Below are 7,177 nucleotides of genomic sequence, written 5' to 3' on the forward strand. Positions count from 1 at the left end.
AAAGTTCAATACTCTTTCTACCCTACTTCTTCAAAGTCCAACTTTCACCTCCATAGATTATCACAGGGAATACCACTATTTTGATCTTTGTAAGTATAGATACATCATAGCATCTGAATATCTTTTCCAAGACCTTCATGGCTGCCAAGTGCTCTGGTCTGCAGTGTATTTCTTGAGTGCTTGTTCCTTTATTGTTGATGGTTGATCCTAAAAGGCAGAAGCTGTCTACCAGTTTAGTATCTTTGTTGTCAAATGAAAGATTTACACCTTCCTTATCTGAGCTCTCAGGCTAAGAGGTAGAAGTGTTATGCTATGTCTTGCCCTCATATTAGAGGTTCCATGACTGAGATGGGAGCCATTTCCCACCATACACTAGAGGGGGACTATTTCAGTATACAGTGGAACCTCGAGTTACGAATTTAATCCGTTCCGTGACTCTGTTGCAACTCGAATTGCAAATTTTCCCATAAGGTTCAATGTAATTACCGTTAATCCATTTCAGCGTCCGCGGACCATGCGTCAGGGGCGGAAAAATGGCCGCGGACCATGTGTCGGGTGGAAAATGGCCGCGGCCCACGTGGAACGGGCGGAAAAATGGCCGCGGAGCACGTGGAACGGGCGGGAAAATGGCCGCGGACCATGTGGAACGGGCGGGAAAATGGCCGCGGACCATGTGGCATGGGCGGAAAATGGCCGTGGACCACGTGGCACGGGCAGAAAAATGGCCGCGGATCCGGTTCGTAAGTCGAGGTGAGTTTGCAAGTCGAGGTAAATTTTTGGGGCTGGAGCTGGTCGTATCAAGAAAAATTTGTAAGTAGGGGCGTTCGTAACTAGAGGTACCACTATATAAAGTTTTATACATGACCACCAAAAGGCAGTGTATGAGCAGCTCCATCCTCACTGGGACTCATCAAGTATACACACAGCTATTATAGATAGTATTAGATCTTATATGGTTCAACCCCCTTTACTAAGGATTGAACTTTTAGGCTTCTGTGCTTTATACAGTGCCCCTGTGGTGCCTGCAGATCAAAGAGTAGACAGACATATTGGGTTTTAATAGCAGACCAAGGGGACAGTTTTGCTACTGGGACTGCACAAAGTTTTGCATGTCAGATGGCCATATGCTCAGAGTGATGAAAGATGAAAGATGAAGGACTGCCCCTCTTCTAGGGTTCCAGCCCATTCTACCAGATCTGACAAGATGTGTGTGCTCCAGGTTCCCTCTATTAAATAATGGGATCTCAGAGATGTGCCTTCTCTGTCATGATACCTGCTTAATGGGACAACTTTTCCCCTGAGATCTGGAGGGCCCTGATCCTCCTGGCCTTCTGGAAGGCCATGAAGACCTGGCTCTTCCCCTAGGTAAGAATGTTAGTTGAGCCTGATATAGGTGTGGTTGTGAGTCTGTTATGGCACCTTAGTTATTGTAGTATTTAATTTTGTTTTATATTTTGTAGGTAGAGATTTTATTATATTGTTTTGTGGATTGTAGTTAGCTACCCAGTGTTTGTATGTAAGATGGACAGCCATACACATTCTTGAAATAAACAAATTATCTCTCTAAATAAATTACCACAGCCAGCGAATCCTGATCCAGGTAGGGTCATAATTAGCACACCAAGCAACCCTGGGCAAAAGCCTCACTGATCGCAGCTTTTACCTGCTTCTTGAACAGGCAATACAAGTCCAGGAAGACCCCCTCCCAAGTCATGAACCAATTCCTTTGGGGACAACATGACCGTGTCAAAAGTAGATACTGGGATGAGTTTACTGATTAACAGCAACTTCTTCTTGGTGAGATTTAATCTGAGCTACCCAATTCCGAACTGCTCCTAGATACTGGTTCAGGTATTCCATGACATCACCAGCTTGGACTGAGGTGGTGATGTACAGGTCACTCCAAGCTGATGGGTAATCTTTCCCAATGACCTCATACACATGTTAAATAACATAGAGAACACCACTGAGTCCCTAGGAACCCCAGACTCTGTCAGATCTGGTGAAATGGGCAGGAACCCTAGAAGAGAGGCCGCCCTGCAAGTAACCAGTCCCTGTGCCATGCAGGGATTTAACGAAGGCCTTGAGTGCTTCTTTCCATAACTATCAACTAGAACTGCTCATTCACATAAGGGCAGAACCCTCACAGCCTGGTGCCCCCAACTCTCAACTCATGTAGGTAATCACAAGGATACTACAACTGATCATACTGAATGCTAAGGAGTCTAATAGGATCAAGAGGATCAGTCCCCCATCTAGATCCAAACAAAGATAATTGACCACAGTGACCAGTGATGTTTCTGTCCCATGCCTTTGCTTGATTCCTGACTGACAGAGGCCCACGTAAACTATTCTAGGATTCTCTGTAGTTGACTCCCCATGACCTGCTTAACAGCCTTCTTTAGAAAAGGAAGGTTGGATACCAGGCTGAAGTTTCAGAAACTACCAGATCCATGGAGAGGCCTCTTCAGCAGGCTATGAATTTCCAGCTCCCTCAGTGCTAGTGGCATTAACCCATCCTTCAAAGAAACATTGACTATCTCCCATATGAGCATCTACTCTTATTACCACCATTTAGCCTCAGATATGAGTTCTTACTGGGACTCGGTCACATCCACTTCTGGTTTTTCACCATACTTGATCTAGGGCTCTTTTCAGTTGCTTCATTTTCTCTTCTTCCCCATTTGGTAATGTCTCACAGGAGCATCTCATCCAGCATGCTGATCAGGTATGTGATGGAATTTCTCAGCAAATTGTTGGGGAAACTCTCAGCCTTCCGTCTGGAATCATTCTGGGTTCATTAGTTTGGGGTGAACCAATCTTAAAAGTCCACCACATCTGTATTTCACATTTATTGAGTTTGACAAGGAAGTGATCTGTGACCAAGAACAGGTGTCAATGTTTTCCATTTTTAGAGCATGTCTTATTTACTCTGAAATAAAGAGCAGCTCTAGCATAAGTCCATCGATATATAGATGCATACAATTATTTGTGATAAGCCCCTGGTCACCATAAAGGCCATGAACTCATGAGCTACAGTGGATCCTTCTCCCAGAGTATAGAAATTGAAGTCACCCAAGACAAAGCATCTCCAACATGCCCAGGAGCACCTAATTAAGATAGGAAGGTCATATGTTTGCTTGGATTCCCATCATACTTCTCAGGCAAGGAAGCAAATATTCAAGTGTTAGAGGACTTCAAGGCACAAATGACTTGATCAAGAGTTAGCAGGATTGCAAGGAGTTCTGTAGTCATAATCTAACCCTTGGTCTCTAAGAAAAGGCCTTCCTCTACAAGCATGGGACAAATCTAGCTATGAGATTTCACATAGGTGGTTCAGTTCTTCAAATATTCAGGAACTGGCTTACTCAGCAGAAGACTCATGTCAGAATTTGGCAAGATTAGTTTCTTCATTGCCATATACAGAAGATCACCTACAGTATACAGAAATCAAGGCACTTATATAGGTCTGTGTTCCAGGGTTTAAATTCTAGGGATTTTCCTACTACCTTTGTGAGTCTACAGAGATTTGGCCATTTTCCTGATGACCATGGAAAGCAACTGATCTATTTGACATAACAGTTTCCTCTAGAGGTGGGACCTGTCAGCTTTATTCCTTATAGGAGTATTGGGAATTGGGGCCCTAGATATCTATATAAAGTCGGCTGTATATTCTTGCTTTATGTGGTTCCCCATAATGATAATCAGTATGGTTTGTGTCTGGGTTGGAATTTAAATTGACGTCTGAGGCGTGACAGGATGCCTTAGGGTTATCAGTCATGGGAACTTACCCTTGTCACATAGCACTGAACTGCATATAGACCTTACCTTTCTAGAAATTGAGTGGTGGAGCTGAGAAAGTTTAAATAGAGACTTGGTAATATTAGGAATTTGTAGTTGCTGCTTGGAGAAGAAGCAAAGCTGAGGGTTCTCAGAAAGTGTGACACTTCTGTTCATGAAAGGAGTAGGCAATATGGTATGTCTGAATGATGGGAGACCTAAAGGTTCACAGTGTAAGATTTGCCCCGTTCGACAGAGAAACTCTCGTGACACGTGTGGTTCACAAAGAAGGTTTACTCATGCGTAACGTAGTAGTCACAAGCAAAGCCAGGACTGGCTTGGTACAATTGCATCACTTGTTATATTCCCCCCTTCCCGCGCTTTTTCCCGCCTCGTGATCGCGTTGCAGCTGTGGACTATTAGGCCCCCCAATGTCCCCCTTGATCGTTCATGATGGCAGGGTCAGTCAGAGTCCATTGTCCTTGATTGCCAGTCCCCCTCCGGCTGGGTTGGTCCCTCCCTGCTACGTGCAGACCCGCGGGTTCTGTGCTGCGTTGCGATCTTGTTTCGCTGCCCTGCGGCCCCGTTCCTTGCATGCTCGCGCCGTTATCAGTTCATAGTTAAAAGCTTCCGCTGTGGTTTTCCTGTTTAGCTGGCCGCAGGTGGCTCGTTAATTAGCGGCGCTTTCGGTTCCTCTTTTCCCCGCTAGCTACCGCCGGTGGATTCCGCGTGGTCTGGTTGCGAGCTTCCCTGCAGCCCCGTGCTTCCCTGAAGCCTCGTGCTGACCGAACCTGACATGCCGCCCCCCTGAAGACAACTCCCCCCCCTCGGTTCTATTTCGGCTTCCCGGGGTATTTACTGTAAAAGTCCCGCACTAGGTCCGGCGCCCTTATGTGGGTTTTACTCACCCATTCGCTGTGGGACTTGGGGAAATGTTTCCATTGCACTAGGAGCTGGGTCTGCCCCTTGTGCCTCCGGGCGTCCAGTATCCGGTTGATTTCGAAGTGCTGCTCCCCCCCGACCATGATGGGTGGCGGTACTCCCTCCACCTTGTGCCAGGCGTTCCCCGGCTGGTGCAACTTTAGCAGGCTGCAATGGAACACCGGGTGGATCTTCCCGAGGCTTTTTGGGAGCGTCAGCCTGACGGTCACCGGATTGATGACCTCCGTAATGGGGAACGGCCCCACAAACCTCGGGCTGAGGTTTTTCGATGCCTGGTGCGTCTTTAGGTTTTTGGTTGACAGATACACCTGGTCCCCCACTTTCCATTTTTCCTCGGGGAGCCTCTTGCGGTCCGCGTGCTTCTTGTAGTCGGCTTTGGCTCTTTGCAATGCCGCGTGCGCCGCTCACCGGGTCTCGTCGATTTGGGCGAACCAGGCGTCCAGGGAGTTGATCTGGGATTCCGGCTGAGGCAGCTCCGGCATGGGGACGAAATCTCTCCCGGTGGCTACTTTGAACGGAGAGAACCCGGTACTCTTGTGGACGGCGTTGTTGTATGCCACCTCCGCGAATGGTAGTAGCTCCGCCCAATCGTCCTGTTGGTGCCCCACGTAGCAGCGCAGGTACTGTTCGAGCCCCCCGTTCAGGCGTTCCGTGGCTCCGTCCGTCTGCGGGTGCGCCGCGGAGGATAGGGCTTGTTTCGTCCCCACCCGCTTCAGGAACTCCCGCCAGAACCGCGCGATGAAGTTGCCGCCCCGATCGCTGACGACACGTCGAGGTGCGCTGTGGAGTCGGTAGACATGTTGCACGAACAGTCTCGCCAGCCCCTCGGCCGTGGGGACTCGCCGGCATGCTACAAAATGCGCTTGTTTGGAGAATAAGTCCGTGACCACCCAAATGGCGGTCTTCCCCTTACTCTCCGGGAGCTCCACTATGAAGTCCATGGCGACCTCTTGCCAAGGGCCGTCGGGTTCCGCTACCGACTGGAGTAGGCCTCTAGGTTTGCCTTTGGCTCCTTTCGCTGTTGCGCACACCGGGCAACCCCCCGAGTACGCCTCCACGTCCTTCCGGAGCGTGGGCCACCAAAACTGGTGGATTAAGTGGAGTGTCTTTACGAAGCCGTAACGCCGGATTAAGTGGAATGTCTTTACGAAGCCGTAATGCCCCGCGCTCCGGCTGTCGTGGGCTCTCTCCATGACCTCCCGTCGGCAACCCTCGGACACGTACAGCTTTCCTTCGTGCCACCACAACCCCTCTTGGCCGGTTAGCGCCTCTCGGTTCTGCTTGAGCCAAGCGTCCCGCTCCGCCGCCTCCGCGAACCCTTGCCTTACTTCAGGCGCCGCGTCCCGTCGCTCCCCCTTGGTCTGGCTTCGGGTCACCGCCTTTGCAGCCAGCCTGCTGGCGGGGATGACGGAGTCCACGATCTCCCGTAGGCTGGCGTGTTGGGGCATGCGAGACAGTCCATCCGCTAGGAAGTTGCGCTTCCCGGGGATGTGTTTCAGTGTGAACCTGAACCTCCCGAAGTATTGGGACCACCGTGCCTGTTTGGGGGATAGCTTACGTGGGGTCTTCAGGGCCTCGAGGTTCTTATGGTCCGTCCACACCTCGAACGGTTCAGTTGCCCCCTCCAGTAGATGCCTCCACGTGGCCAGCGCCCACTTGACCGCGTACGCCTCTTTCTCCCACACCATCCACCTCCTCTCCGTCTCGGTGAATTTGCGGGAGGCGTAGGCGCACGGGTGGATGGCCCCCTCCGGGCTGGGTTGGAGCAGGACTGCTCCCGTTGCCACGTCTGATGCATCCACTTGGATTATAAACCGCCGGTCTGGGTCGGGATGGCGCAGGATCGGCTCCGCGGTGAACCGCCGTTTTAGTTCCTCAAACGCCCCCTGGCATTCTGCAGTCCACGCGAGTGCCATGCTGGGCTTGGGGGGTTTCCCAGTGCCCTTGGTTTTTAGCAGGTCGGTTAGGGGAAGGGCGATTTGGGCGAAGTTCGGGATGAACTGACGATAGAAGTTCGCAAACCCTAGGAAGCTTTGGAGTTGCCTCCGGGTTCGCGGCGCTTCCCAGCCCAGGACATCCCTTACTTTCGCCGGGTCCATCTCAATTCCCCGGCTGGATATTCGGTAGCCGAGGTAGTCTAGTTGCTCTCAATGGAACTCGCATTTCGAGAGCTTTGCGTACAGCTGTGCCTTCAGCAGTCTCTGGAGCACCGTGCGCACCAGGCTCACGTGCTCCGCCAGGGTCTCGGTGTAGATGAGGATGTCGTCCAGGTAGACCAGGACGCCCCGGTAGAGTAGGTCGTGCAGCACCTCATTTATTAGCTGCATAAATACCCCCGGGGCCCCTTTTAATCCGAACGGCATCACGGAAAACTGGTAGCTTCCGAGCGGGGTGTTGAACGCCGTCTTCCACTCATCTTTTGCGCGGATCCTTACTCTGAAGTAGGCTTCGCGCA

This window comes from Python bivittatus, unplaced genomic scaffold, assembly GCF_059951505.1.
Source record: "Python bivittatus isolate LINGU-HERP-01145 unplaced genomic scaffold, Pbiv_v1 ctg000590_np1212, whole genome shotgun sequence".
NCBI classification, from domain to species: Eukaryota; Metazoa; Chordata; class Lepidosauria; order Squamata; family Pythonidae; genus Python; species Python bivittatus.